Source organism: Monodon monoceros, unplaced genomic scaffold (assembly GCF_005190385.1).
Source record: "Monodon monoceros isolate NGI ecotype Baffin Bay Population unplaced genomic scaffold, NGI_Narwhal_1 Super_Scaffold_11, whole genome shotgun sequence".
Taxonomy (NCBI): Eukaryota; Metazoa; Chordata; class Mammalia; order Artiodactyla; family Monodontidae; genus Monodon; species Monodon monoceros.
This window is the reverse complement of record NW_021703767.1, coordinates 4,553,450-4,565,682: the sequence shown is the minus strand read 5'-3', so window position 1 is coordinate 4,565,682 and position 12,233 is coordinate 4,553,450.

Genomic DNA, 12,233 nt, shown 5'->3' with positions numbered 1-12,233 from the left:
ATTTTAAGTTCTTGATAACAGTGAGTAAAGAGTATCAAGAACATTGGAAGTGTTTTAAGAATAACTTATGCTCGTGGGGATCGTGAGAATCCCCAGAAATTGAGATTTCTCATCCTCAAATCCCAAAGATCTGTTAGGAATTTGGAAAAAACCACAAATAACAGTTATGGAGAGAACTGTGAAATGATTGATGCTGTCTGGGTGGCATTTGAGCAAAGCATCGAGGGATGAGCCTGGGATCCATCAGGACACAGCCGTTGTGTTAAGAACCAGTAGGTGGAAATGGGCTGGGACCAGCAGAAGTGCCCACTGCCCAGCTGGGCCAGGCACGTGTGTAGAAGGGGTGGGCTGAGGGCTGCCGACTCAGCGTCCAAGCAAGATGGTGCTGCTCATCAACCACTCCAGCAAGCTGCTGCCCATGAGGAGTGCGGATGACAAAATGGGATGCTCTGAACTTGAGCAGGCAGGGCTCAGCCATGGGGAGCCTTTGGCAGATGGCCGGAGAGCCCCACCCCTGGCTCTGGAGTCAAGGTCCTTTTCACTGGGATGTCAAGAGCTCCCAGGTGGAAGCTCAGCACCGCTGCTGGCCTTCTGTTTCTCTGCTTGGACACTGCACCCCCAGTTTATTGGCTAGGGCATTTGGAGCCAGTCCCCCTTGTATGTCCCAGGTCCAGGTTCTGGGTCTTAGAGAGCCCACTCCCTGCTGGATTCTATGACCTGGGACCCAAGTCCAACCTCCTTCTAATCAATCCCCTCAGGAAACTCAAGTCCTGAACCACGTGGCCACCAAGCACCTGGTCCTGCAGGTGATCCTGGCCCTACTCAGGCTCCTTACCCCACCCCATCCCGTCCTCCCCAGCCATCGGGGCTGAAGGTGCCTTCCTGGACCTCTGCATGTCACAGGGCACCTCCGACACACCCACCAGCCTGTCTGATCCATCTCGTAGCAGAACCACTTGCAATGTGAATGTGGATTTCTTTCCCCCTTCTTCTATTTCAGGAAGGTGACTGGTCCCTTAGTATCTCTCTGTCTCAGTCAGAAAACAGTCTTTAGTAAGAACCGAAGTTCATTTAAGAGTTTGTGCAGGGGGTATCTTTGTGGGCACCAGGGGAGAGAGTGGGAACTTCCCCTGTACTGAGAGGTTGGAGGATGTGGTTTGGGACAGATTTAGGAAGAGCAAAGACCCTCATAAAACATGATAGCAGCAGCAAGAAGAGGACAATCTCAGAGGGTATGGCTGGCAGGGCAACTAGCAAAGCTGCCCTGGGAGCACCGGCAGAGATTCCTGTGCCCCCCCAAGCAAGGCAAAGGGAGCAGAGACACCAGACCTGAGGGGTCAGATCACAGAGAAGGAAAAAGAGTTCCCTCAACAGAAACCAGAGAGCCTCCGCAGGCCTCTGCCCAGCCCCGGAGGTGGGACACCAGGACCGAAGCTGTGGCAATGGAGGCTGCGTCCGGATGCACGGCCTCGTGCACAGCTGGCTGGCTGGCTGTGGAATATGATGGTGGCTGGTCCACGCCCACATGGGTTGGACCATGTCCAGCTCACATCCGCCCTGCTGTGTGCTGGTGCTGACAGCTCAAACGAAATCTTTCTCTCACTCAGTATCTTTTAAAGAGGATTGCTTGTGTTTACTGAGATTGGTTGAAATTGTGTAATGCAGCTGAAACGACTGTACTGATTACCTGGACGATCTCATTCAGGGAAGCTTCCGATCCTATTATTAAGCATGGAGGGAATTCAGGAGGTCCCACAAAGAGGTCTGCACTTACCCTTCCTCCGGGAGGGAATCTGGTCATCTGGGGGCCAGACTCAGCCCTCAGAGTTTCCAGTTCAGCCCTGATTACATACCTGAGCCCTCTGCTTCCTCAGGTAATCAAACCTCTCTCACTGTTTTCTTGAAAACGACTTAAGGTCTGGAAAAGGAAACAACAGACCAGAGCACAAAATCAACAGCCGTGCCCTCTGCTGTGATCAGTTCTCAGAATTTTCAGATTAGACCTCTCCACATCAGAGGAGGAATTCTGAAGAAATAATAAATAAATAAGCATCACCAGCTCCTTTTGAAGAAGGGCAGCCTGCAGGTCATGCAAATATTACCAAGGACTGTAATTTTGAAAAACTTGCCTGTGCCAACTAGCTGTCTTGAGAATGCTGACTTTGTTTCTAAAGATCTAGTTGCCTTAACTTACAAAGAGCCAGAGTAATTGAAACAGATCAGAACCCTATGGTCCTTCCCTCCCATGCCCTTCGCCTGCCTTTTGTCTGTAGAGAAACTTTAACCAAAGAATAAGTTTAATCAGAGAAATGAGAAAATGCAGAAGAAAAGGAAAGCAGTCAAACAGGACAGAACAATAAAAGTTTAGTCACTAAGCAGAGTCAGAGACCTTTAGCTCCTTCTCAAGGGCTATAGATGATATTCTGAGTCATGTCCTTTGAGCTGTTTTGTCGATACTGAAAACCCCACCAAGCGGGAGAAGTTAACTACATGATGACCAGATTGTAGCCATGATGTAAGCTGCCACAATTCCAAGAACTGGCCTCAAAGACATGGGAACAGACGGACGCTGGAACTGAAGATTAACTGTACCTAAAACCATCAAGGTGACACTGATCAGACCACCGGTGGCCAGTTTCAAGATGACGGTCAGAGCTGACTGTATTGTTTTTGCATGTGGCCCCCTCCCTCTGCTGATACACCCCTGAAACTCCCTTTTAAAAGCTCTTGCTCACTGATCAGCAGAGGGGAGTCAGCCTTTAGACATGAGTCCACCCTCCCCCCAGGTTGCCAGCCTCTGGAATAAAGCAAATTTTCCTTTTCACCAACCTTGCCTCTCGAGTGTTGGCTTTTAGGAGGCAAGCGGCCAGACCCCCACTTTTGGTAACATTAGTACCTAGGCTAGAAATTATTTACATTTTAATTGCAGAATTTACTCTCTCTAAAATATCGAAGCGTTTTGCTATTTTATCTTCAAGGTGAAAGTAGGTCATCAGGGCAGGATTCAGCCAGTAGCTCAGTCCCTAATGACACAGAACAGAGCATCTCAGGCAGGATGCCCAACCCTGCTGGGAACAGGCCTCAGGGGACATCTCCTGATCCTTAGAGTGGTGGCAGAGTAATGGCCCCCTGAAGATGCTCACGTCCTAATCCCTGGGACTTGTGAATATGTTCCCTTCCAGGGCAAAAGGGAATTTGCAGATGTGTTAAGGGTCTTGAAAGGAGGACCCTTTCCTGGAATATCTGAGGAGTTGGGCCCAATCTAATCACAATGATGGTTATAAGAGGGAGGCAGAAGGGTCAGAGATACAGAGAGATGTGATGGTGGAAGCAGAGGTCCAAGTCAGAGACAGGAGAGAGCCTGGATGATGCTACACTGCTGCCCTTAAAGATGAAGGAAAGGCCGTGAAGTAAGAAATGCAGATGACTTCTAGAAGCTGGAAAAGGCAAAGAAACTGAGTCTGCCTTAGAGACTTCAGAAGGAACCAGCCCTCCTGACACCTTAATCTCAGGACTTCTCACCTCCAAAACTGTAAGGTAGTGTGAGTTATTTAAAGCCACTAGGATTGTAGTTGTTTTTCACAACAGTAATAGGAAGCTAGCACCCTGGGGAACCCAGAGCAAAGGTGTACAAAGGCGCTTCCCATGCTCACTGCCTCCATGGCAGCATCTGCCCCCTCCTTCAAGTGGGGACACTCTTACCCCCATTTAGATTCACCAGAACTGCCCTTTCCTCCATCCACCTTCAGGGTCGATTATACCTCCCCACACTTTCAGTTTTTCATCCCAAACAATATACATATATATATTTTTGACAGAACCTGATTTTTTTTTTACATCTTTTATTGGAGTATAATTGCTTTACGATGGTGTGTTAGTTTCCGCTTTATAACAAAGTGAATCAGTTATACATACACATATGTTCCCATATCTCCTCCGTCCTGCATGTCCCTCCCTCCCACCCTCCCTATCCCACCCCTCCAGGTGGTCACAAAGCACCAAGCTGATCTCCCTGTGCTATGCGGCTGCTTCCCACTAGCTATCTATCTTACGTTTGGTAGTGTATATGTGTCCATGCCACTCTCTTGCCTCGTCACAGCCTCGTCACACCTTTCCCCCTCCCTATATCCTCAAGTCCATTCTCTAGTAGGTCTGTGTCTTTATTCCTGTCTTACCCCTAGGTTCTTCATGACATTTTTTTTCTTAAATTCCATATATATGTGTTAGCATACGGTATTTGTCTTTCTCTTTCTGACTTACTTCACTCTGTATGACAGACTCTAGGTCCATCCACCTCATTACAAATAGCTCAATTTTGTTTCTTTTTATGGCTGAGTAATATTCCATTGTATATATGTGCCACATCTTCTTTATCCATTCATCCGATGATGGGCACTTAGGTTGTTTCCATCTCTGGGCTATTGTAAATAGAGCTGCAATGAACATTTTGGTACATGACTCTTTTTTGAATTATGGTTTTCTCAGGGTATATGCCCAGTAGTGGGATTGTTGGGTCATATGGTAGTTCTATTTGTGTTTTTTTAAGGAAACTCCATACTGTTCTCCATAGTGGCTGTACCAATTCACATTCCCACCAGCAGTGCAAGAGTGTTCCCTTTTCTCCACACCCTCTGCAGCATTTATTGTTTCTAGATTTTTTGATGATGGCCATTCTGACTAGTGTGAGATGATATCTCATTGTAGTTTTGATTTGCATTTCTCTAATGATTAATGATGTTGAGCATTCCTTCATGTGTTTGTTGGCAGTCTGTATATCTTCTTTGGAGAAATGTCTATGTAGGTCTTCTGCCCATTTTTGGATTGGGTTGTTTGATTTTTTTGTTATTGAGCTGCATGAGCTGCTTATAAATTTTGGAGATTAATCCTTTGTCAGTTGCTTCATTTGCAAATATTTTCTCCCATTCTGAGGGTTGTCGTTTGGTCTTGTTTATGGTTTCCTTTGCTGTCCAAAAGCTTTGAAGTTTCATTAGGTCCCATTTGTTTATTTTTGTTTTAATTTCCATTTCTCTAGGAAGTGGGTCAAAATGTGTCTTGCTGTGATTTATGTCATAGAGTGTTCTGCCTATGTTTTCCTCTAAGAGTTTGATAGTTTCTAGCCTTACATTTAGGTCTTTAATCCATTTTGAGCTTATTTTTGTGTATGGTGTTAGGGAGTGTTCTAATCTCATACTTACACATGTACCTGTCCAGTTTTCCCAGCACCACTTATGGAAGAGGCTGTCCTTTCTCCGCTGTACATTCCTGCCTCCTTTATCAAAGATAAGGTGACCAAATGTGCGTGGGTTTATCTCTGGGCTTTCTATCCTGTTCCATTGATCTATCTTTCTGTTTTTGTGCCAGTACCATACTGTCTTGATTACTGTAGATTTGTAGTATAGTCTGAAGTCAGGGAGACTGATTCCTCCAGCTCCGTTTCTCGTTCTCAGGATTGCTTTGGCTATTCGGGGTATTTTGTGTTTCCATACAAATTGTGAAATTTTTTGTCTAGTTCTGTGAAAAAGTGCCAGTGGTAGTTTGATAGGGATTGCGTTGACTCTATAGATTGCTTTGGGTAGTATAGTCATTTTCACAATGTTGATTCTTCCAATCCAAGAACATGGTATATCTCTTCATCTATTTGTATCATCTTTAATTTCTTTCATCAGTGTCTTATAATTTTCTGCATACAGGTCTTTTGTCTCCTTAGGTAAGTTTATTCCTAGATATTTTATTCTTTTTGTTGCAGTGGTAAATGGTATTGTTTTCTTGATTTCACTTTCAGATTTTTCATCATTAGTGTATAGGAATGCCAGAGATTTCTGTGGATGAATTTTGTATCCTGCTACTTTACCAAATTCATTGATTAGCTCTAGTAGTTTCCTGGTAGCATCTTTAGGATTCTCTACGTATTGTATCATGTCATCTGCAAACAGTGACAGCTTTACTTCTTGTTTTCCGATTTGGATTCCTTTTATTTCCTTTTCTTCTCTCATTGCTTTGACTAAAACTTCCAAAACTATGTTGAATAAGAGTGGTGAGAGTGGGCCACCTTGTCTTGTTCCTGATCTTAGTGGAAATGCTTTCAGTTTTTCACCATTGAGGATGATGTTTGCTGTGGGTTTGTCATATATGGCCTTTATTATGTTGAGGAAAGTTCCCTCTATGCCTACTTTCTGCAGGGTTTTTATCATAAATGGGTGTTGAATTTTGTCGAAAGCTTTCTCTGCATCTATTGAGATGATCATATGGTTTTTCTCCTTCAATTTGTTAATATGGTTTATCACATTGATAGATTTGCATATATTGAAGAATCCTTGCATTCCTGGGATAAACCCCACTTGATCATGGTGTATGATCATTTTAATGTGCTGCTGGATTCTGTTTGCTAGTATTTTGTTGAGGATTTTGCATCTATGTTCATCAGTGAAGTTGGCCTGTAGTTTTCTTTCTTTGTGACATCCTTTTCTGGTTTTGGTATCAGGGTGATGGTGGCCTCGTAGAATGAGTTTGGGAGTGTTCCTCCCTCTGCTATATTTGGGAAGAGTTTGAGAAGGATAAGTGTTAGCTCTTCTCTAAATTTTTGATAGAATTCGCCTGTGAAGCCATCTGGTCCTGGGCTTTTATTTGTTGGAAGATTTTTAATCACTGTTTCAGTTTCAGTGCTTGTGATTGGTCTGTTCGTATTTTCTAATTCTTCCTGGTTCAGTCTTGCCAGGTTGTGCATTTCTAAGGATTTGTCCATTTCTTCCAGGTTGTCCATTTTATTGGCATAGAGTTGCTTATTGTAATCTCTCATGATCTTTTGTATTTCAGCAGTGTCAGTTGTTACTTCTCCTTTTTCATTTCTAATTCTATTGATTTGAGTCTTCTCCCTTTTTTTCTTGAAGAGTCTGGCCAATGGTTTATCAATTTTGTTTATCTTCTCAAAGAACCAGCTTTTAGTTTTATTGATCTTTGCTATCGTTTCCTTCATTTCTTTTTCATTTATTTCTGATCTGATTTTTATGATTTCTTTCCTTCTGCTCACTTTGGGGTTTTTTGTTCTTCTTTCTCTAATTGCTTTAGGTGCGAGGTTAAGTTTTTTATTCAACATGTTTCCTGTTTCTTAAGGTAAGATTGTATTGCTATAAACTTCCCTCTTAGAACTGCTTTTGCTGCATCCCATAGGTTTTGGGTCGTCATGTCTCCATTGTCATTTGTTTCTAGGTATTTTTTTATTTCTTCTTTGATATCTTCAGTGATAATTTCGTTATTAAGTAGTGTATTGTTTAGCCTCCATGTGTTTGTTTTTTTTACAGATCTTTTCCTGTAATTGATATCTAGTCTCATAGCGTTGTGGTTGGAAAAGATACTTGAAAAGACCTACAATAACGAACCCAAAACAATTAAGAAAATGGGAATAGGAACATACATATCGATAATTACCTTAAATGTAAATGACTAAATGCTCCCATCCAAAGACGCAGATTGGCTGAATGGATACAAAAACAAGACCCATATATATGCTGTCTACAAGAGACCCACTTCAGACCTAGAGACACATACAGACTGAAAGTAAGGGGATGGAAAAAGATATTCCATGCAAATGGAAACCAAAAGAAAACTGGAGCAGCAATTCTCATATCAGAAAAAATAGACTTTAAAATAAGGACTATTAGAAGAGACAAAGAAGGACACTACATAATAATCAAGGGATCGATCCAAGAAGAAGATATAACAATTGCAAATATTTATGCACCCAGCATAGGAGCACCTCAATACATAAGGCAAATACTAACAGCCATAAAAGGGGAAATCGACAGTAACACATTCATAGTAGGGGACTTTAACACCCCACTTTCACCAATGGACAGATCATCCAAAATGAAAATAAATAAGGAAACACAAGCTTTAAATGATACATTAAACAAGATGGACTTAATTGATATTTATAGGATATTCCATCCAAAAACAACAGAATACACATTTTTCTCAAGTGCTCATGGAACATTCTCCAGGATAGATCATATCTTGGGTCACAAATCAAGCCTTGGTAAATTTAAGAAAATTGAAATTTTACCAAACAGTATAATTTTGAAAAGTGATTAGTATTCGTCAGGCCCGTGTTCCATTTGGGGCAGAAGGATAACTAAATAGAAACTAAATTTGAGGATAGTTTTAAGCGTCTGACAGACCGTATTCCAGAAATCACATGTACGTCTGATTGGGGAAGATATCTGGCCTTATCTTCCAAATGTCTGTGTAAATGAGAAGCAAACTTTGAAGAGGATGTGAACCATTATCATGAAGCCATTCATTCCTCCAAAGCGGGAGGAGACTTCTTTTTTCCAAGTTCTAGAATGGACTTTTTTAGGACTTCAGGGGATAATCAAGATGAATAGAAATAAGAAAAAGCCATCCTTTCAGACCCAAGTACCTATGTAGACATGAGTTACAGAGACAAGCAGTTTGTTCTTTTTTCTTCCCCAGGACTTCGATGACATAAGAATGTGTAATAAGGGAAGGGTATTTAAAGTGGTGTGCAAACAAGAATACTTACATGCAAAAAGATAACAGAGCCCCTCTACTGTTGTTTTCCTTTTGTTTCTCTCCCTCGCCTTCCTACTATCTGATATTTCACAGCTGGATTAAAGGTTAGCATGTGCTAGGCTTGCCCATCACCAGCTAGCTTCCTTCCCAGTCACCTGGCAGACATCACTAGTTGACCATGGTGCAGCCTAGGTACAGGCTGCTCATTCTCGACCTAGTTTCTAACAAGCAAGGCTAGATGGGAACTCCGGAGGAAGTTCAGTTATTTGCCAATCCTGGATGAAACAGCCTATCTATGGAAATCACCTACTAATGCAAAAAATTGTCAAGAATATTTCATCAGTGGATATTTGCCCTCCACAGCCCTCAATATGGTAGTACTTCCAGGTCAGCATCAACCTGTAAAGAGGCAAGAAAGAAACCACCTGCAACAGGGAAGGAGGAACAGGCAGGCTTGGTCCGTGGGATGCTTCCTAGTTCGGGATACCAGGTGGAATTCCTGAGAAGCCCCAACAGGGTGGGGCTGAGAGATAAAGAGAAGGGAGGACACAGGCCACCACTCTGGTGCAGGGAAAGCAGCGGGTGAGGGGTGGGAGGGTGTCCTGCCCACCTCCTGACCACATTCATCTTCCTCTCTTGTCCACCGGCCTCTGTGTGATGCCCTGTTCTGAAGGCTTGTGTATCGCTTCAGTTGCCATGGAAACCTCTGGCCTCATCTAGCGATATCATTAGGGTTTTAGTGAGCTCCACCATACAACTGTGGTCCATTGGTTGTAAAGGTTAGGGGACCCAGTGCTCAGAGACTCCACTGAGGTCATGATTTTTCATGAAGGAGTGTTTGTCTCATTGTGGTTTGGAAAGCCCTGGGATTTCAGCTGAAGGGCAGAGAGTGGATTTCACAGCATCACATGTAGGCGAAAACCTGATTACAGGTTTCTAGAATGTGAACATCACAATACAGTCTAAAAGGCACCTCCCTGTGGCACCCCCTCCAGGCCTCAGAGAACACAGTGTGGCAATTAGACCTGGCAAAGGGCGAAACTAAACGACTCACCTGCAAAAGTAGACGGCACCCCAGCACATGCATGCACACTGCACCCAAGTATCTTATTTTTCCCTCCCTCATTATCTGTATCGTTAAAGTCAAAGCAGAATTTTGGGCTGGATCATTCATAGTTTTGTTGCAGTTTGCAGTAATACTTATCTAATTCATTTCTCACACTGACAAACTAAATATCAAACTAGAGACCTAATTAAAACAGATTAAGGAGCATCCCTAAGGTGGGTGCAGAAACTGACAATTCAGGGACGTCAGTGTTCCAGTTTTAAGCAAGAAAGCAGTTGACAAAACTATATGACATGATGCAATTCTTAGTGATTTACGTGTGTGTGTAAAAGCTGCGAAGTACGTAAACGAGAGGGGCTGACAATGGGGAAGATAATGAGTGCTGCTCTACGTTGTATTTTCTGATTTTTTTTCTTTTAAAAAAGCATTGCTTTTGTAAAAAGGAAAAATTTAAGTTCTTTAACGTTCAAAAAAATTTAATGACATTAATAAAACTGTTTACAATAACAAGCCTGTTAAACTATAAGAATAGGCAAGAGAAAAGTGATGAAACATGTTCCTGGCTTCCCTTTATTACATTGATTCTCACTGCCAGAAACAAGAGAGAAATGTGTTCCTAACAAACTCGGAAAGGCTGTGTCCTTAACTCAGTTCTTAGATGCCAGCTGGGTCATCATCCTCATCTCCGTCATCACCATATGACCTCCAGCTACCATGATTAATGCTCTTAATAACAGCACTCACTGAGCATCAACTCTCTGGCGAACACCTCATGTATTAAATCCCACCAGTTGGAGAAAACAAGCTTTTACCAGAAGCTGGTAAAGATCCTGTTGCTTTGCCCAACGCTGCTCTATCCCCAAGTAGATGAGAAACAGTTCTAATTTTTCCTATTTCTCCTACAATTTATTGTTGGTACAAAAGGGAGAAGATATAAAAATAAGAACACACAGGCTTCCCTGGTGGCGCAGTGGTTGAGAGTCCGCCTGCCGATGCAGGGGACACGGGTTCATGCCCCGGTCCGGGAAGATCCAACATGCCGCGGAGCGGCTGGGCCCGTGGGCCGTGGCCGCTGAGCCTGCGCGTCCGGAGCCTGTGCTCCGCAACGGGAGAGGCCACGACAGTGAGAGGCCCGCGTACCGCAAAAAAATAAAAAATAAAAAAAAATAAAACCACACAAATCATGATGCTCTGAATTCAAGGTACCAACAGACATCCTGAGCTCTCTGACTAGAAAATAGGTACGAGCACCATAGAGAATAGGAATAAAATGTGAGGGATTCTCGGGGGTTCTCCGTATTTTAGAAATTAACTGAAGATTTGGCTTGAGTATAATGTACAATATTTGCATCCCCAAAGCCTTGTCTGAGATTTGGGCGTTTAGGGAGATGAAGCCTTTTCTTGGGAGCTTGTGTGATGCCTGTCCACAAGTGCGTGCGTGCGTGTGTGTATGTGATGTGTGTGAGTGTGAGACTCTATTTTAAATGTTTCCAAATTCATCACATATACACACACACACACGCATGCACACACACATGCACACATACACACTGCAGCCAGCTTCCTTTAAGAAAGCTGATGCAAGGAAATTACTCTGTGTGGTTTGACTCCTGGGCAGGGAACAGTGAGTTGCCCACAGCGGGGTAACCAGATGTCCCCTCTGGGCACAGCCCTGCACACTGCTGGCCTTGGTGAATTGTCAGGTTGCCAGCCAGGGCCCAAGAGCTTCAGGAACAAGCGCTGAAATGCCAAGAGGGTTGCTGGCGAAGGTGGCTGAGTAGACAGAAGAGGCGTCATAAGCAAGCACAACGAAAGATGCGGGCAGCGGCCCCCTTCAGAGTCAGACGTGCTGCCAATGGCGGGAGGACTGCTGGGAAAAAAAGGAAGTTTCAGAACAAGAGGAGAAAAATGCCCAGGGGATACACACCCACCTCGGGAGGAGATCTGCGTTTGCTGCAGGGCATCTGGCTGTACTTCTGGAGTGCTTGTTCTTTCTACATGCATACTGTGATAATTAATTATAAAAAAACATGCGGAAGAATTGTATGTGCCCATTTTCATTTCTTTTCTCAAACCTACTCTGTTGTTCCTTCTGTTAGTGTCACGGCCCCTGTTACACGTCTAAGTCATCTGCTTCCCTTTCCCCTACTCCCCACATCCTGTCCCCAGCAAAGTCACGCTGGTGTTGTCTTAGCAGCCCCCTGCATCTCTTCCTTCCTCGCCCAGATGATGTCAACGGCCCCTCAGCTTCCTTCACCTCTTCCTAACCCAGCCTGCTTTACACACCACATCAGACTCACCTTAGGGAAGCCCAGCTCTGACGGTGCACCCTCTGCATGTACCCTATCTCCTCTGCTAGACTGTCAGTGCCTTTGGGGCAGGACCTGTGTCGGAGTCATCTTTGTGCCTCTCGTAGCACCGATCAATAAATATTTCTTGAAAGAGTAACAACAACAGCAAAGAATGTAATGCATGCATGTCACAGGGGCACAGACCACCCTCTCCCCCCACCCCAGGTCTTTATCTCCTCTTCTCAACATCCCCATCCCTTGCTCACCTCCACGCTGACGCTCGTGCCCAGATGCCAGGGAGAGAAATGAGGGTGGGGACACTGCTCCAGGTTCCCAGGCACCCCCCC